Below are 21,309 nucleotides of genomic sequence, written 5' to 3'. Positions count from 1 at the left end.
AATGATTGTCTAGCTAAAAAAGGTAAAACAGATATTCTGTAATGTCTTTATTTAGGAATGACATTTAGTTTTAAAATGTTATAATAAATGACAGGTTCACAAAAATTAAAGATTTTTAGGTGCAATTTAGCAAGACACCTGCTAGGAATTGGAATAATTTGTGTAGTAACACGGAGCACATTGAACACATGCTTTAACCAGTTTGCAGATTGCTTTTTATTTTCTTTAACTTGCACATATGAATTTATGTTTATTAATCTTTAGGTAGCAACCTGCAGAGTAGTTATAAGGAAGTTGTCTTTAAAGTACTTTCAGTTCTGTTTAATTCTGCCCTTAAAGCTATGCACATTGGTATATAGCCCTTTATCTCTGTGTGGTTTCTTTTTTGTTGTTGTTGTTTAACTCTGCCTTTAGCGTCATCAAACCAATTTCTCTCTATGCTTCTAAGAACTGATAGAAATTGTTGTTTTAGTCATTAAAGTGTTGTACATAATTATTCTGGAATGTCACATGTGCCTGTTCCTTTTCACCAGTACCTTATATATTTATACGTTTATATATCAATCAGTCTTTGTTGAAAACAGAAAAAAGTGAATGCGCTCTACTGTAATTACTTTTATAGCATAGAAAGCACAAATACCCAACAGGATGAAATATTGACTGGCAGTATTGAAATGCATTATTATGATCTTGAAACATGATGTATAGTATTTTTTGTAGCGAACTCCCATGCTGTTTCTTTTGAATGCATGGCCACCTGACAGGATCTCTTTCTTTTGTTAATGTTTTTTTTAAGTTACAACCTAACTAATTTATATTTTATTGTCACAGTTACTGAGCTGTATAACCAGTGATGGTATTGTATTTTGTCAATTTACTCACCCTAGGCTGCTTCTTCAATCAATATACGATACATGTTTTGAATTATTCAGTTTCTTATGGGTTTTACAAAGGTTAAAAATAGAAACAATGTACACGATATAATAAATATAAAAATATTAATTGTCTTTAAAATGGACTTTGCAGTACTGACAAGGCCCAATTATTATAATAGGGTCCCTCCCCAATTGTAAATAGCAACATAAATGTAAAAAAAAAAAAAAACACTTGCATGGCACAAAGTTATTCAATATTGTGACGGACCGCCTGTTCCACCGATTGGATGATTCCGTCAGAGAACTGTTTCCTCACCACTGGAACATAGGAGCAAGGTATTATAGCTGGGCATCACACCCAAGACTAGGTGACACTAGCTTAGGTGCAAAACTGGAACTACTTTATTGAACAGAAATACAGGTTTTTATATACTTCACAAGAAGGGGCAGTCCCCACATAAACAATAAAAACAAATATTACACACAGATATCCCACACTGATTAGGAAAGAGCTTGATCACATTATTCTAAACAGTACAAATGGTAAATAATATAGCCAACAGCTAACAGTGATCTAATCAACAGCCAAGCACCCAGACAAGCCAGGGAGCCCACCCCAGACAGCCCGGCACCTCCAACCCTGAATACACAAAGTACATTACACATGCTGTCTTTCAGGTGTTTGCTTTCACTTATGCAATCTGTCCATCATAAAGAAAAACTCATACAATATTCCTACAGTCTGAAAAAGTAAAATTCATCTATCTTCATAGATTTCTTGAGGGAGATTGTTGATAAATATTTCTGTCCCAAGTGAGGAGGTTCTCCAACCCAGTCTGCAAGAGGGCCCCATATTTCCTCTGACCATTAACCTGTACAAGGTTAATATTACACCTTTCCATCCACTCCAGAAGGGAAGCTGAATTGTCTTTATTCAGAGAATTAAGCCCCTGTCCTGGTTGGGTCTGTCACAATATACTTACCTAACCCCTGCTTCCATATTGCAACATCCTTCCAATAAGATCCAGGAAGTGCTGAGTAACCACAATCTTGAGAGAAGATGATCCCGCACAGTGCAGGAGTGTCTTCTCCCTTCTCTCCTGAGCTATTCAGCATTTACCTGGGATCATAAAGGAAGGATGGTGACATATTCTCTGTAATGTTATATTTTGGCAACATTACTATCTATTTCACCCCTAGATCATTCATTCATATATTGATCGACCCAATACTGATCTCTGTGGTACACCGCTATTAACATTTTCCCATTTAGAACATGTTCTGTGTTCCAAAGGGACAACTACCCTTTGTTTTATGCACTTTATACAGTTTATTGTCTTTACCATCTTCCACCTCTGTACAATGTTTCTATGAGGAACAGTAGTGAATGCTCAATCCATGCGCTATACTGATAATTAAATCTCTGCAATTGCTCATCATCTCATTGGCAGCATATTGACTTCAGTGTGCTGAAAATAAGGATACTGCCAACACACAGTTACATTTCTCAGCAACAAAGAGATGAAATTGCCAGTGTAACCCAGCCTTAGCAAAATGGAGATATATTACATATATCATGTAATCAACATTCAGGTTTACACTTTCCTTGAGCTACCTTCTATAAACTTTTGCTGATTCTACTATATGTTATTAGATTGTTTGCTACTGTATATTTCTGTATGTCTTCCTGCAAAATGCTTTTAAATAGTTTACACACACTAGGCAGGGTTTAACTTTACTACTTTTAAATAATTGCACAACGTCCACTGTGTGCAGTCTTGTGGGACTGTCCTAGTTAAAATACAGTCCAAGAAAATGAGATCATCAGTTTATCAGTGGCTGGATGCCATCTGGGCTTGGTGCTTTGATGTCTTTATTTTATTTACTTTCTTCTGTATTAAACTAGTGCTTTGGGGGTGTCCTGGGGGGGGTGGAGGAGGGGGATATTGTTGGGGTGGGGTTGTACCTTCTGGGGGGGGTTTCTTTGGGGGTGGAGGATGATTTTTTGGCAGGCGTTGGGGGGAGGGAATGTATGGGATGTGCGTTGTCATTATTTACGTCCAATAAATATATCCTGTTCATTAGCCATTGACGTGCTGTATCCTTTCCTTTCTTGTGGGTTTTTTGTAGTTAAACTAGTAACATTGATGGAAAGTAGTAGTTACCATATTATCTAGCATTATACATTCTTTTAGGAACACAGGTAATAAATATGCATTTAAAAATCCATTTATTGTGCCCTCTTAATTCAATTTCCCACAGTGAATCTTAAAGGACCTAGTTCACCATACTCCTCTTAGAATTTGTATTCTGACAAATTTGGAGGAATTTAATCTGGTTTTTTTTTTCAAATTCAGTCATTGTTAAATTGATTTCTTTATTGGCCTTTTTATCACATTCTATATATTTGAGTAATAAAGTATCAGCCCTTTAAACCTATCAATTTAAATGCTCTTATTTTTAGTCTCTTTCCTATTCAGTGATACACTATATTGCCAAAAGTATTGGGCCAAACCTCCAAATCATTGGATCCATGTGTTCCAATCACCTCCATAGCCACAGGTGTATAAATTCAAGCACCTAGACAAGACTGCTTATACAAACATTTGTGAAAGAATGGGTTACTATTAGGAGCTCAGTGAATTCAAGCGTGGTACCGTGATAGGTTGCCACCTGTGCAATAAGTCCATCCATGAAATTTCCTTGTTACTAAATATTCCATGGTCAGCTGTTAGTGGTATTGTACCAAAGTGGAAGCAACTGTGAACAACACAAAGCCACAAAGTGGTAGGCCACGTAAAAAGACAGAGTGGGGTCAGCGCACGCTGATGCACACAGTGCACAGAAGTTGCCAACTGTCTGCAGAGTCAATAGTTAACGACCTCCAAACGTCATGTGGCCTTCAGATAGGCACAACAACAGTTTCATAGAATGGGTTTCCATGGCCGAGCAGCTACATCCAAGCCTTACATCACCAAGTGCAATGCAAAGCGTTGGATACAGTGGTGTAAAGTGCACTGCCACTAAACTCTAAAGCAGTGGAGATGTGTTTTCTGGAGTGATGAATCACGCTTCTCTGTCTTGCAATCCGATGGATGTGTTTGAGTTTGGCGGTTGCCAAGAAAACGGTACTTTCCTGACTGCATTGTGCCAAGTGTAAACTTTGGTGGAGGGGGGATTATGGTATGGGGTTGTTTTTCAGGGGTTGGCCTTGGCCCCTTAGTTCCAGTGAAGGGAACTCTTAAGGCGTCAGCATACCAAGACATTTTGGACAATTTCATGCTTCCAACTTTGTGGGAACAGTTTGGGGATGGCCCCTTCCTTTTCCAACATGACTGTGCACCAGTGCACAAAGCAAGCTCCATAAAGACATGAATTAGCAAATTTGGGGTGGAGGAACTTGACTGGCCTGCACAAAGTCCTGACTTTAACGAGATAACACCTTTGGGATGAATTAAAGTAGAGACTTTGAGCCAGGCCTTCTTGTCCCCCATCAGAGCCTGACCTCACAAATGCACGTCTGGAAGAATGATCAAACATTCCCGTAGACACATTCCTAAACCTTGTGGACAGCCTTCCCAGAAGAGTTGAAGCTGTTATAGCTGCAAAGGGTGGGCCAACTCAATATTGTACCCTACGGACTAAGACTGGGATGCCATTAAAGTTCATGCACGTGTAAGGGCAGGCGTCCCAATACTTTTGGAAATATAGTGTATACATGTTCCAGTAAAGCATTGCCTTTTCACCCACCACCCCTTATGCTTACCTGAATCCTCACTTAATCCAGCACTGTATCCATCTGTAGTGGCTCTCTCTGCTTTCACAGGCTTTGCTGAGGCAGTGGGAGCTAATGGCTGCCACTGCTGTCTGTAAAATACTGTAATGAGGGAGCCGGGAGCAGGGCTGAGCCATGCTGTCTATGGATGCAGGCAGTGTGGCTTGGGATGAAGCCTGCAGGTGTGCTACAATAGGAAGTGGCTTCCTATGTTGGCAAACCAAGAAGAGAAGGAACCAAGAGTACCTGTTTGGAACCCCAGAAGAGGAGGATTGGGGCCGCTCTGTTCCCATTGCGCAGAGAAGATGAGTATGCTATGTATTTTGTTTTTAAACAAAACAATTTTAAACTTCACAATCACTTTAAATAAAATGTCAACCAAACATTTCATATTCCTGATATGTGCCTGCTGTGCTTGCATGAAAAAGTATCCTGTTCTCTTTGTATTGCTTCCTTTGTTGTTCCTTTCAGTTTCTCTACTTTCCTATTGAACACTGAACACACTAGGCAAGCACAGCCTGGTCAGTTCACTAGCTGTGCTGGGAACTCAGCCTGCTCTCCTCCAATAGTCACACTTCTGCTGACATCCCCCCCTACATAGCCATTCACTGGGAAGTTCAGTATGCTGCTGTTTCTCCTTCCTGAGCTCCTTATTCAGCTGAGAACAGAGGGTAGTCAGTTATAAAAAGGGTAAAAAAGATTTATAATGTATAAAGATATTTATACATACATGTTTGCTTTCATTTCTGTTTTAAAGTTAAAGGGTTGTTTTGCGTGGTGAGGGCTATACTTTAACCACTTGCCCTCTTGAGGGTTTACCCCCCTTCCTGACCAGACCATTTTTTGTGTTACGGCGCTGCGTTACTTTAACTGACAATTGCACAGTCATGCAATGCTGCACCCAAATGAAATCTACATCCTTTTTTCCCATGAATTGAGTTTCTTTTCGTGGTATTTGATCGACTGTGCTTTTTTAATTTTTTGTGCTATAAAAAAAAGACCAACAATTTTGAGAAAAAAACAATATTTTTGACTTTTTACTATTAAACATGTCCAGTAAAAAATTTTTAAAAATCAAATTTCATCATAAATATAGGCCAACATGTACTCTGCTACTTGTCTTTTGCTAAAAGAAATCTCAATAGTTATAAGTTATAGCATTTACAAATGGTGGTATGTATACTGGGATTTAAATTTTTTTTAACATTTTTACTAGAAATGGCGATCAGAAACTTACAGCGGGACTGCGGCGGAGAAACTGACTTGGTGTCACTGACATCCCCAGTGACACCAATATGGTGATCAGTGCTAAAAAAAAAAGCACTGACACTGTACTAATGTCACTGGGCAGAAAGGGGTTAACATCTGGGGCGATCAAAAGGTTAACTGTGTGCTGTTTTACTATAAGCTGTGTCTGTGTGCTTCGCTATAAGCACACTGCTTTGCATGGCAGTGTGCACGAGCTGACAGGAAGGTGAACTGCTTGGTTTACAAACAGTTCTCCTCCCTGTTGGAGATGCTCAGCAATCATCTGGCGCCGGCGAGTAATCACTGGCCAGGACACGGTGATTGACAGCCGAAGATGACAGTGCGGGTTGGGCGCATGCACTTTGCATGCGTCCCCTATCCGGAAATGCAAAATCACGTATATATAAGTGATTTTGCGCACCTGTGGTGCCCTGTAGCAGTATTTCCACTATAAGGCTGTCGGGAAGCGGTTTAAGTGGTTGTAAAGGCTCAATATTTTTTACTTACATGCATTCTATGCATGCAGGTACAAAAAAAAAACCTTCTCTGTGCAGCAGCCCCCCAGCCCCCCTAATACTCACCTAAGACCCCTCTCGATCCAGCAATGTGCACTGGAGTCTCGGCTATCCTGAGGACTTCCTCTTCTCATTGACTTAAAAAGCAGCAGGAGCCTATTGTTAATCACAGCCAGTGAGCCAATGAGAATAGAGAGGGAGTAGGGCCGAGCCGTGGCTCTGTGTGTGAATGGACACACAGAGCAGCGGCTGAGAAGTGCTCATTCTTGGGTACCCCTATAGCAAGCTGATTGCTGTGGGGGCACCCGGCAGGAGGGAGGGGCCAGGAACGCTGACGGGGGACCTAAGAAGAGGAGGATCCGGGCTGCTCTGTGCAAAATCACTGCACACAGCAGATAAGTATAGACATATTTGTTATTTTTTAAAATTTAAGCCTTTCAAATCACTTTAACTAGACTGACTCTATCCACATTTTAGGAAAAAAATGATGTTCTCATGATAGATAATATGGGCTGTAGTAGAGGGTACAGCAGGCTGATGCTGGAGATGCAGCAAAGCAGAAACTGGAATCACATTGAAAACATATTGATTTTGGTGCTTGTGAATTGTGACCAATGCTTTTATGCCTTTAAAACAAATACTTCATGAAGCCAGCCATATACGTTTCAAATCTCGGCCAGTTAATCAGCGGGCAGGCTGAACGTATTCAAGTTGATCGATTGATCAACTTGGGTTCAACCAGTCTGCTGTATTTTACATGCTGTTATTGCTAGCGGCTATTATAAATAATGAAATGTGATTACTGGTTAAGTTGATGGTGATCCATTTAAGATTACCGTAGGAAAGAAGAGAAAGGTAGTCAATAAAATGACCGCCGACAGTAATTTAAATCAGCAAGATGTTTGGATAACCAAAAAAATGACGACTATATTAAGACCTCAGACAAAACGGCGGTGGTAGACAAGAAACTGGCCGCCGCAATTATCCATTACAACAAGGGGATATAGAGAGAGAGAGAGAGAGAGAGAGAGAGGTAAGATAGCAGTGCTCTGGTTTTACCCTTTGGAAGAAGTCACAGAATGTGATGAAACGTGTCAGCATGGGGCCACCATGCTACAAGGAGGGGTCCATGAATACGAAAGCTTGGTGATGCTAACAACTTTTTAATGATACAATATTATGGAAGTTTGTCCAACTGTTAATTGAAGTGGTGCACTACTGTTTATTAGTACACTTGAATTGTGAGTGCATTTCTTACTTGTTTAATAAATATATAGTGATTTTAAATGGTAGAACACTCTGTATAGTTTTTTGTTTTATCTGAGTTAACAAGCAAACTTTTCTCAATGGGGCGATCAGATAATTTGACTGAATCCAACACAAGTAAAGAAGGAAGGAGGAGGATTTGTCTTGATAGCCAAATAGACCCTTTAAAGGGGAATACGCATGGTGACCTGCTCATAGGTCTGAAATGAAGGTGAGAGCAGTGTTTGAAAGGTGGTGGGAGTCACTGAAGAATTCATCAGTATTTTTTATTTCCACAAATATTGGAACAGTGGTGTGAAGGAATTTTTTTTGGACTGTTGGAATGTCATGTAATAGAATATTATATGAAGGAACACTTTTTTATATTTTTTCTGGAGGAATTTTTATTATATTTAATATTTTTTATGTGTCACAGAGCATAGAATTTTATTTTAGGAGAATTTATATTATAATTGCACGGGTGTTAAGTTGCTTACTAAATTAGTGTGGCATCAATTATATTCACATTATTAGGAGATTTGTTATAAAAAATTTGGATGCAGTGCAGCACCTTAGGGTTTTATTCATTTAGTTTACAGGTTGATTAGTGGGATCACACATGGTACTTTGCAGCGACATTAATTTATATACTGTAAGTTGCTTTCTATATTAGTGTGGCATAAATTATATTCACATTATTAGGAGGTTTGAAATAAAATATTTGGATGTAGAGCAGCGCCATAAGGTATTATTGATTTAGCGTGATAGATAACATCTGTGGAGCAAGGTAATCAATCTAAAAAACAAAAAAAGGCAGAGCTCTTCAAAATGATATATCTCTAGATGAGTGGACTCAAAAAGTAATATAATGTGAATAAATCATATATCAAATAATATGAGATGAATGTGGCAAACAAATCAATCAAAAATATATATATATATTTTTCAAATCAGTGAAAAAATATATAAATAAGTGTCCAACAAAAAGTCCATAAATTATATAAATATACAAATAAATAAATAAAAAGTGTACAAAAATTTGTATTCATGAACCAATGAATCTTCTTTAAACTTCTCGTATAATGTGAATCATAAAACATGAAAATCCATCACAAAATTCATCACATCAACACTATGCGTTTCGTCATCCGATATCCTCCAGGGCCTTGAAGGTGATGTCACCACGTATGGGTGAGCTGCCGTTGTCTGCTTAGACCAGAGCAATTTCTATTATAGCGATTTATTATGCTAGTGATGCTAGTGTCGGCTCTGAGCCAATTGCTATTTGAAGGAGTTTCTATCAGCTGGTGTGTGCTGCTGTAGATCGTTGCTCCCAGAGCACAAGCGGTTATAGCTGGTTTATAATCTTGCCAGCAGCATGGAGCTCTATTGAGTGGATCCAATTCATGTGGTGGTGGAGTTTCACATTTTTTGATTCACATTATATGAAAAGTTTAAAGAAGATTCATTGGTTCATGAATACAAATTTTTGTACAATTTGTATTTATTTATTTATTTTAATATCATTTATATACAGTATATTTTTGATTGATTTGTTTGTTACATTCATCTGATATTATTTGATATATGATTTATTCACATTATAATACTTTTTCAGTTCACTCATCTATAGATATATTATTTTGAAGAGTGCTGCCTTTTTTTTTTTTTTTTAGATTATTGATTTAGTGGCTATTATAGCCGCTAGCAGTAATTACTGTGTTCTCCCATATACTTGCCAGCCCTCCTTGTCCCCCATCAGGAAAATACAATGGCTCCACAGGGAAATTCCCCCATCAACATAGTCCATGGCTGCAGGAAAGGAATTCACTCCATCTATCGTTGGTTTAAGATGAGGAAAAAATGCACCATTTAGTAAATCACCCCCCTTGTATGTATCTTCCATTTGTATGTGCTGTAATGAATGTTCAATTTTAATTTTGATGATTGAACCCCATTACTCATCCCAACAATTAAGAAATCACAAAAGCATAATCTTTTATGTTATCATAAATGTCTGAAATAATTGTGAACTATTTCCCTGCACATTTCTGAATACATTATTCTATATCTGGGGTTTAATTTGCTCTTCGTTATACCAAATGTGCATTTCAGTGCTAATGCAAAAATAATGAAAGGCAGGTAATGCTTCAATATGTAATCACAATTATTTATCTTCCATTTAGAAACATTCTTTTTATTCAAGTACTGAAGAACCCAAAAGCACAAAGGACTCATAAGTAGCTCTGTATTATGACTTTGTAGCCCACTGCTGTGATGAAAGCAATGAAAAAGCCATGATACAACCTTTTCACCAACTAAATAAATAATACATAAGATTAAACAAAAATCAACAAACAAAGCAGAATTGTGTTATATTGTTACAGGGCTAGCAGAGTCATACTGACTGCCAATGGTGAAAGCAGAAATGTAATGGTTTTGCATCTTTTCTTTCAGTGTGACATTTTCCATGAGGACTTCCAATAAATAATAAACACATTCAGTAATAATTAACATTCAGGGCTCATAACAGAATGTGTTTACAGGAACATGACTTTTATGTTCTTTTGAGGCTTATTTTTGGAGAAAATTAACATACTGGCAAGAATAAAGATCTTTATCGTTGTGGCTGATACATTATTTTTGCATACATTTTAATTTAGCCTCACATTTCACATAATTTTATGTGCCCTTTTTTAGTTAAATTACACGAGGTGGTTACATTCTTGCTTAACTACTTGCGTTATTAATGTTTTTTTTTAAATATACTGTATTTTGCAGTTTTTTAAATTGTACACAATCACCATTTTTTAATACGGCTTTTTGTAATCACACTTGTGAAAAGTAAAGCTCAGTCTGAAATAAGTACATAATGTATTTGCCACATGTGAAATGGCCAGATCTGACAAATTTACATGTTCACTACCCTAGAGTCATCTACACATGCAGATGCATTTGTCATAGAACCTCACAGACCACTTCTAGTTGAAATTTAGTGGTACCTCAATTGTATTCGGATTATTGGCCTTACAGTATGTAAAGTCTGCGAAGTGGAAGAGTAGTCTTAAATTGAACCAGTGCTCCAGCTAAACAGATTTGTAACTACATATTTTGAATAAGCAGTAAAAACCCTTAAACACAAGTCACGTACCATTGCAGAGCCCGATATCGGTTGTCCAGCTCTATCTCCTGCTGGACCAGCCTGTCCAACTCAGTCACCCATTGCTCTCCCAGGAATGGCATCCGTAACTTCCAATGGCCCCTGGCCCGTTCCCCTGGGGTTGGATAGCACTTGCCCTTGTCCATACCAGCAACCTGGAGGGCTCCACTCCACAGCAGCACCCGAATCCACTGCCTGAGCTCCAGGTACTCATCCGCAGACACAGACCTGGGGTATGCTGCAAGAACGATCCGCAGCAGCCCTGGGAACTCTGATGCCAGGTCCAATCTTCACTGGGGTGACCAACATCTACTTTCCTCATCTTGCATCCCGGTGGTGGTTTGGACGTGTTCACAGCTTGGAAACACAATCCCACCACTTCCGCCAGTTGTGGCAGAACCGTTCCACCTGGGCTTCCCTGTGCGGAGCGATGTGTCTCAGCCAATGGTCCCCTTTTCCGGCAAGTCTTCCAGCGCTCTGTCAAGGCAGGTATTAGAGCTCAAAGACAATCCTTCCCTGATATCCCAAACCACGAGTCGGAACTTCATGTAGGGTGAATGAATGAATCTTTATTGAACACAGCTCAGTATATACAGCTTCATCCCCACCCCCACCAGACAGTCTGGCACCGGGTTTTCCCCACCCACAACAAAGCCCTACAACACAACAATACAGTATGAACTCTAGAAAAGTGAAAGACTACAAGTTCATTACCCTAAACAAACAGTGTAGAATGTCTGTCTACAGCTGCTAAACATATACAGCTTTAGAAACGGTAGAATGGGAAGACCACTTAACAAGGGGATAAAACAAGAACAGAAAGGGCAAAATGTGATCACAAAGGGATGGTTCGTCACAGCATGCAAGCCTAGCCTACTGGTACATTGCTGCCCCCAGAAATGCCATGTTATTTGGCCAGGAAGTAAGAGGAGGCTGAAGAAAGGAAGAACACAATAGTTACTGTGATTATAGGAGTGCAGTTGTCTGCAGGGGATGGCTGGGACTGGTGGGACTATGGTGGAACATAGCCAGCTAGATGTTCAGATTGGTCAATTCAGGCTGCAGGCACAGATAGGGACAGCAAACAGGCAAAGGATTAGTCCAGGCAGCAGGCAGAAATGTGGTCAATAAACAGGACAGGATTGATACAGGCAGCAGATAGAAGCAACACTGTACTGGTGTGGCAGTGATCAGAAACACTGTAATGGGTTTGGTGGTGATCATAGACATTGTAACTGGTGTGGCAGTGATTGTAACTGATGTGGCAGTGATCAGGGACACTATGAGTGGTGTGATGGTGATCAGGAACACTGGGACTGCTGTATCGGTGGTAAGGGACACAGGGACTGGTTTGGCAGTGATCGGGGGCACTGTAACTGGTGAGGCAGTGATCAGGGACAATATGAATGATGTGGCAGTACACAGGGACAATATGACTGGTGTGGCAGTGACCATGGACATTGTTAGTGGTGCAGTGGTGATTAGCGATACTGTGAGTGGGTGGCAGTGATTAGGGACAATATGAGTGGTATGGCAGTGATCAGGGACACTGGGACCAGTGGTGGTGATTATGGAAACTGTAACTGGTGTGGTGGTGATCACAGACACTGTAACTGGTGTAGGGGTGATCAGTTACACCGGAACTGGTATGTTGGTAAACAGGGACACTGTAACTGATGGGGCGGTGATTAGGGGCACTTTGAGTGGGTGAAGATAATCAGGGACACTGACTGGTGACAGTGAGTAAAAAGGAAAAAAATAATGAAAACTTTTTTTTTACATTTATATGTTTTTTTACACTTTTTACATACTGTTATCCTAGCATACCATAGTGACACTGTACTAATCTGGGGAGGGGGGCGGAGGGTGATCAGGATTTTATTTTTTTTTACATTGTGACTGCTTTTACAGCCATGATGACTGTAAAAGCAATCATTTTTCACTCCCTGGCGGCATTCCTGAAGCCATTGAGAAATACTGTGATAGCTGTGATTGGTCACAGCTATCACATGACACATGGTTGCTATGAATGGCCAGATATTATGTGCTCTCTGTGACCATTCACAGAGATCACACATTAGTAAGCAATGATGCCAGGAAATGACATGCTGTTTAATACTGCCCATGTGATCACTGATTGGCTATAGTGATCACATGATACCAGGGCTGCTCACAGAGGCCTGGTACCAAGATCAGTGTTAAACTGTGTGGACATCAGCGCTGCTCCTGTCCAGCTGTTTATGTACATGGCCATAATATGGTATGCAATGATAGTAAGCGGTTAAAAATAGATTACACTACCTGCAGCTACAGAGACTAGGGATGGCTTGGTTCAAAACTCTTTTACTGTTGTTTTTTGAATATGTTTACAATATATAAATAATTTGAAGTGAACCTGTGCCCAGACTATGCGCATTACAATATTTACAATATTTACTGTACATATTCTGAACAAGCAGCAAAACCACTTTAAAACAACCCCTTATTGACCACTGTAGCTATAGGCGTTGTAGAGAAACTCAACTTCAAATCTCACAACAGGGGTACTGAAATCTTTTCCTCTTAGTTCTATTGCACCAGAATCCTGGCAGCTTCCCCAGCTTTCTAATGTAAACAATCAGCACATTTTTCTAAACTGTTAGAAGTTGACTGAAACCTTTCTTTAGAATCTTGTGAACAGAATCTTGATCATATAAATATTTTCCATGTCCATTATCAGTAAACAAACAAAAAGACTGATACTATATCTGTGTTTTAGAGGGGGTGGAATGGAGACAATGAAAGTATTGTGAAAGTGTGAAGATCCACTTTAACACAGACAAGGTAATAAGCTTGGGTTTACCTATAGCTGTTAAGCCTTCAAATATGGTATTAGCATAAAAGCTATTTGAAGTTGGTTACAGAAAAGCATGAAAATATTTCCTAGAAGTTCTACTTATCATTTTATTACCATCTTATTAATATGTAGTTTTCTAAGAAGGAGGTCAGCAATGGCAGCTTTTATACTGTACTTCTCCCAGAACATAGTTCCTGTAAGCAGAGGATCAGACACCTATCACTCATCAGCCAGTCCTCCATTCATATTTCATGCATATAAGCCACTAGTACGGCTAGAGGGAGGCAGAAAGTTCGGGCATAGTGGGGTATTTTTGATGAGTACCTGTCATAGCTCACTCAGTTCTATTAAACTCCACCACACTGGAAGATTAAGGAGGTGGAAGTAGGGCTCGGGGGTTGAAGGTTGAAGATTTTAATGAATACAGGAGCTAGCAGCACAAATTACACATTGGATTATTAGGAATGAATGTCCCTTTTGCTATTTTTTCTAAACTTAGGATTTAACCCCTCATTTGCACTCATAATTCATTAGTTTTTCCAAAGAATTGCCCCATGTGTATCTTTTGTAATGTGTTTATTCCTACAACTACTACTGAAACGGCTTTATTACCATTACTGTTGCTAATATACACTGCTCAAAAAATTACAGAACACTTTTTAATCAGAGCATAGCATAGCATAGCAGAGCATAGAGGTTGCACAGGCAGTCCAACTCCTCCAGGATGGCATATCAATATGTGCCATTGCCAGGTTTTCTGTGTCTCCCAGCACAGTCTCAAGAGCATGGAGGAGATTCCTGGAGACAGGCAGTTACTGTAGGAGAGCTGGACAGGGCCGTAGAAGGACCTTAACCCATCAGCAGGGCCATTATCTGCTCCTTTGTGCAATGAGAAACAGGATGAGCACTGCCAGAGTCCTACAAAATGACCTCCAGCAGGCCACTGGTGTGAATGTCTCTGACCAAACAATCAGAAACAGACTTCAAGAGGGTGGCCTGAGGGTCTGATGTCCTATACTGGGCCCTGTGCTCACTGCCCGGCACCATAGAGCTCAATTGGCATTTGCCATTGAACACCAGAATTGCCAGGTCCACCACTGGCGCCCTGTGCATTACACAGATGAGAGCAGGTTCACCCTGAGCACATGTGACAGATGTGAAGGAGTCTGGAGAAGCCATGGAGAATGTTATGCTGTTCGTAACATTCAGCATGACTGTTTTGTTGGTGGGTCAGTGATGGTCTGGGGAGGCATATCCATGGAGGGACGCACAGACCTCTACAGGCTAGACAATTACACCCTGACTGCCATTAGGTATTGGGATGAGATCCTTGGACACATTGTCAGACCCTACACTGGTGCACTGGGTCCTGGGTTGCTCCGGGTGCACAACAATGCCCAGCCTCATGTGGCAAGAGTATACCGGCAGTTCCTGGAGGATGAAGGAATTGATACCATTGAATGGCCCCCATGCTCGGCTGACCTATATCTGATAGAACACCTCTGGGATATCATGTTTCGGTCCATCCAACGCCGCCAGGTTGCACCTCAGACTGTCTTGGAGCTCAGTGATGCCCTGGTCCAGATCTGGGAGGAAATACCCCAGGACACCATCTGTTGACTCATTAGGAGCACACTCCAATGTTGTCAGGCATACACAAGCACATGGGGGCCATACAAACTACTGAGTACTATTCTGAGTTGCTGCAATAAAATTTCAGCAACATGGACTAGCCTGCTGCATAATTTTTTTTTTATTTTTGGGGTGTCTTTGAATTCAGTCCTCTGTAGATTGATAATTTTTGTTTCCATCAAATGATAGGGCTTCCTTATGTTCCTAACACATTACCCAGTCCAGATCCGTATAGATATCCAGCATGATATTTTTCCCCATTGAGATCTGATATGTATTCAAAGTGTTCCTTTAATTTTTTGGAACATTGTATTATGCTATAGTTAAATTTATTTAGTATGATGGCTTTAATGCTTGCCTAAAGTTAAACAGCACCTCTGTGTATCAGTGTTGCCTTTGCTTGCAAAGGTATTAAATTACTTTACCATGCTGTTTCAACATAGTAGAATTCCAAAGAATTTGTTTCAATTAGGAACATTTCTGTTATTGGATGTTTAGCTTGCAGTAGTCCACCAAATGCAATTTTTGTTTGCTGCAGAAAATCACCAACAGGATGAAGAAACACATTCATAGAGGCAATTCATTATATATATTGTGGGAACTCGCTTCAACGTGGTAGAGCTTTGAAACGCAAACAGCTACTCGCTTTCTTTTTCAGGGCCTTTTTAGCCCACTTTTATTTAAATGAAAGTTCAAACATAATGCTTCCCACGCAGGGGTATCCACCAACAAAACAAAGATTCAGCCTCCTGGCTTACACACAGTTCAATGTCAGTCTCCTGCAGACTCTTCCCAAATTATAGCCACTAGCACACAGCTAGTCTGGCTTCCACCTGACTCCAAGGCAGAGACCTCCCGTCTGCCGGGGTGGAGCCCTCCTGACTCCTAGCTGCCGGGGTGGAGCCCTGCTGACTCCTAGCTGCCGGGGTGGAGCCCAGAACCCTGGTCCTGACTCTATGAAGAGGCCTGCACACACCTGTGCAATCAGTCTCCTGGCCATTCCCAAAACCTGGTCCCAAGATTGGAGATTTCATCCCTCCCAGATCTCTTTGAAATCTCCAGGCTCCAGATCCCAAAACAGACCTTACAAACAAAGGAGGAAAGTGAAAAGCCACTTTCCTCCATATCAAACACTTACCCTGGAGCCCCTCAACCTGTATTGTTGAGAATCCAGGGTGACAGATCGCTACACTGTCACAATATATATATATATATATATATATAATATATATATATAGTTATAGTAATGTACTGTACATATAATTTTAAATGTCAATAAGAAATATTTTTCTCTAAATAGTTCCAGATAAACAAGATTTTATTTACATGATTACTTAACATTAGTGTTACCACAAATGTGGTTATTTAATCTTATTTGAAATGGGTCTGGTAGATTTTCAGCTTTAAGCAATGGTTAGCGTGGTTATTTGAACTTAGCTTTGGTACTGTGAAACCAACATTAAGAGCATATTTATTACATATTACTGTATATAGGAATGATGTGTAATTACATAGGAACTGTGTATTTACTAAATTTCCTCACTTGCATCATTATTAAGGAATTATTACAATATTTGATCATACTGATCACATGGTACTGTCAGAGGCCTGGTACATTGATTGATCCGGTGGACAAAGTGGGTGTCAGATTGCACCACAGCACAGCCTGTGGGGCATGCATGAGGCACAGTTCTGGGAAGACGTCATATGACATCCACCCACGATGGCAGTGCTCCCTCTATAGGCTTGGGGGTGCTGCCATCCTGGGTGGACTTCATATGATGTCCTCCTAAGATTTTACCTCACACACGCCCCACAGGCTGCCACATGATCTGTCACCCGCTATGTACAAGGTCATTGCCAGTACCATGTGATAGCTGTGACCAATCACAGCATATCACATGGCAGTTGTACACAATGGGTGGCATTCATGTGGTCCCAGCTCTCTTCATGTCATTGACCAGCTCCTCCCTTGTAGTTCTGGGCTGATTCCTCACCTTTCTTATCATCAGTGATACCCCACGAGGTGAGATCTTGCATGGAGCCCTAGTCCGAGGGAGACTGACAGTCGTCTTTAGCCTCTTCCATTTTCTAACAATTGCTCCAACAGTTGATCTATTTTCACCAAGCTGCTTGGCAATTGCCCCGTAGCCCTTTCCAGCCTTGTGGAGATCCACAATTTTGTCTCTGGTGTCTTTTGACAGCTCTTTGGTCTTGCCCATGGTAGTAGTTGGCGTCTGACTGACTGTGGGGTGGACAGGTGTCTTTAAAGAGCTCAGACAGGTGCTACTAAGTTAGATTAATGAGTGGAGTAGAGGTGGACTTTTTAAAGGCACAGTAACAGGTCTTTGAGAGCCAGAATTCTTGCTGTTTCTTAGGTGTTCAAATACTTATGTTCAGCAATGCAAGACAAATAAATTCTTTAAAAATCATACAATGTGATTTCCTGAATTTGTTTTTTAATTCTGTCTCTCAGAGTGGGAATACACGTACAATGTGAATTTCAGACCCCTCCATGATTTCCAAGTGGGAGAACTTGCAAAATCGCAGGGTGTTCAAATACTTCTGTTCCTCACTGTATATATATGTGTATATATATATATATATATATATATATATATATATATATATATAAATACAGAGAGCAATACCACAACAGAGAGATAACAGAAAAAAGTTTAGAGAGGTAGAATACTTGCTGTCAGCCTTGGTTTAAGCAGTGTTCAAGTGTCAGAGCAAAAGGGTGCCTTTTCTCCCAAAGTTAGTTCCTGATGTTAAAAAGGGAGAATTCTTCCACTTCCTGCTCCAAGCATAACAGCTTTTTCTAGGAACCCAGCAGGGTGTCTCCTTAAAGCAGAGAACCAATTGCCTCATTTGGGGAGGGGTACATGTAGCAGCCTATCCACTAGTAGATTAATATGCAGAATGATATCCTGAACGTCTAGACATCAAATATGCCATACCTTACTATTTCAGCTAGAACTATATGGCTTCCTGCTCTCCTGTAGACTTTAACTAGGGGTGTAAGATATGAGGCGACTCGCATTAAACTGAGCAATCCGAATATATGTTTTGCTTTATGGTATGTATTACCTACAAGAAATTATGAAATTGTATGAAAAACTGTTTTCACATGGGATACTGTATATGTTTTACTGCTATCCTGGAATGCTTTTGAAGTCCAGTGACTGCCGGGTTTATGGCTTTACGATCAGCTTCAAAGCAAGAGTTTGCCAGACACCCTGGCATCAGCTAATTGGGTTTACAACTATGAAGGATATCCAACTGTGTCCTGTGCACTTCTGAACCCAGCACACAAGGACCACGTGTCACTCAACAGAGAGGGAGGGGGGGAGCTGATTTGGAGTGAGCAATGATACAAGATGGAGGGTCTTTACCAAAATGGATGTTCGCATCCATATTTGTACGTACAATTGCTACACACTGCTCTATCTTCCCCAGTCACATGTCCTCTCACCGTTGTGCCAAAGTGAATACTTTGAAATGTTTCACATCATTGGTCTGTGGCATCCCCGACCCCCCACTGACGTCATCTCCACTCGGCTTCTGCATTCCATACTGCCTACCACTGTCTTCTAGCCCGACGCTCCTCTGTCCAGCATGCCAGGCTCAGAAGTACTGGACACCTTGGGACCCTAACAGATGACCTCGGGACATCCAGCTACATCGGCCTTAGACATTCAGATACAGTATGCCTGCTTGTTTTCCCAGATGTAAGCTGCCAATTGGCTTTTAATAAATCCATTTGTTTTACCTGCTAAACTTAGTCTGGCGCACCCGTGTGTTCCCTTCCCTTCCCTAAAAATATATATATTTTTTTTAATTTTTAAACATTCAGCGTGTTTCAACACAAATATACATGGATATTACAATGTTAGAAAAAATATAAACAAGATGTCTTCAAAGTGATCAATATTGCAGTATGATGAGTGAGACCACCCAAACTTTAGCAAACTATGCACATTCCAAAAACCACTTATGATTGGAGGTGTGCACTGACACCTACCTGGCAGAATAGATATAAATATAGCTGTGAAGCACTAGAAGTGAGACTCCCTAAACCTAAAAGTATTAATATTTACACATTTTCAACAATCAACGTGTGTTTCAACACAAATATACATGATGAAGCTCAGCCTAGGGTGTAATGTGTAAGGTGGAGACTGTCATCACGCCTGTCAGGAACACAAGGAGAGCTGCTACTATACTGTTGTTATGAAGGGGAGGAGGAATGCTGGCTGCTCTGTGCATTCTTAAAGAAGTAGAATATGATTTTAATGTGGGTATATATTACTTGCTCTTTTTATTAAACTATTATTGACCCAAGTAGCCCAAGCTATTGTGATGATTACTAAAAAAAAAACAGATCTGGCAACAAGTCACCAAATGGGTATTATCCTTAGATTGGGAAAAACTGCCCTCCAGGCAGCAGGAGAGTGAGAGTAAGTTTGATTATATGGCTTCTGTTTTTCGTTTAAATAATTATTGTAACATATCCTAAATCAACATATCAAATTAGATCATTCCCTCTATGTCACTTCCCCTTTAAACACTTCCTACTAGAAAAGCAATACTTTCATTTATTACAGTTACTTATATAGCACTGTCAATTTACGCAGCACTTTACATGTATATACATTCACCGGCCACTTTATTAGGTACACCTTGCTAATACCGGATTAGACCCCCTTTTGCCTTCAGAACTGCCTTAATTATTAGTGGCATAGATTCAACAAGGTGTTGGAAAGGTGTTCTCAGAGATTTTGGTCCATATTGACATGAGTTACTGTTGCCTTTCTATAAACTGGAACCAGTCTGCCCATTCTTCTCTGACCTCTTACATCAACAAGACATTTTCGTCCACACAACTGCCCCTCACTGGATATTTTCTCTTTTTTGGACCAATCTCTGTAAACCTTAGAGATAGTTGTGCATGAAAATCCAAGAAGATCAGTAGATTTTGAAACTCATACCAGCCGTCTGGCACTAACAACCGTGACACGTTTAAAGTCACTTAAATCCCCTTTCTTCCCCATTTAGATGCTCAGTTTTAACTTTAGTAAGTCATCTTCATCATATCTACAGTACATGCCTAAATGTTTTGAGTTGCTGCCATGTGATTGACAATTTGTATTACCAAGCAATTGAACAGGTGTACGTAATAAAGTGGCCAGTGAGCGTATTGTACATTCACTTGTAAAGTGCTGCATAAATTGACAATGCTATATCAGTACCTGAAATAAAAATAATAAAAAATAAAAATACTGAGCCTACCTTAAAGAAGAACTTCATTAAAACCGGCAGCTGTTGAGACAATGAACACCTTGGTCAGGTTTCCATATAACATACGGCTTTAAAGTACAGGGGTTAGGAGTTACTAACAAACAAAACAACATATGGAGTGCAGTAGTCACGATGAGGATCACATTCACACCAGAGTCCTCCCTTACATCAGTCTTCAGCATACCAGAGTCTGCAAAATCCCGCTTTACATCAGAGCCCCCAGATTATTCTACGTGTAACATTTTGTGATACCACTAGATATTACAATTTATTTTGTACTGCTGGTTGAGTTTTGCACCACTTGTCTTCTCTGCTCAAAATGTTTACTTTATTGTAACAAAGGTTCTGTTCCTTGTCACTACATGTAGCAGAGGAAATTAATCCTATCTGTGCCTGCTGTAACCTGCCGACCTGCATCTCCTCTGAAACCTGACACAGACAAGTCAGTGAGGGATTTCTGCTCCTCCTTTCTCCTCTCAGACTGTAATAGAGAGACAGCCAATCAGGAGAGCCATTAAAGGAGCCAATGACAGGGACTTTCTCAAGCAGGAGGTGCAGCTGCAAAGCATTGTGGAATATGCAGTCTTGAACAGAAACGGCCTGATAGGCTTATATGAGGAATAGAACTACAGAGACCAGCAAGCTTAGTGAGAGACTCCATCTTGTTTTTCCTGAGGGGAGGCAGTCTGCATGTGGCAGGGGAGAATCTGGATCTAGCA

The sequence above is a fragment of the Staurois parvus genome, unplaced genomic scaffold (assembly GCF_062004578.1).
Source record: "Staurois parvus isolate SC_StPar_1 unplaced genomic scaffold, SC_StPar_1.0 ptg000243l, whole genome shotgun sequence".
NCBI classification, from domain to species: domain Eukaryota; kingdom Metazoa; phylum Chordata; class Amphibia; order Anura; family Ranidae; genus Staurois; species Staurois parvus.
The sequence above is the reverse complement of the archived record's forward strand: the minus strand, read 5'-3'. Positions refer to the sequence as shown.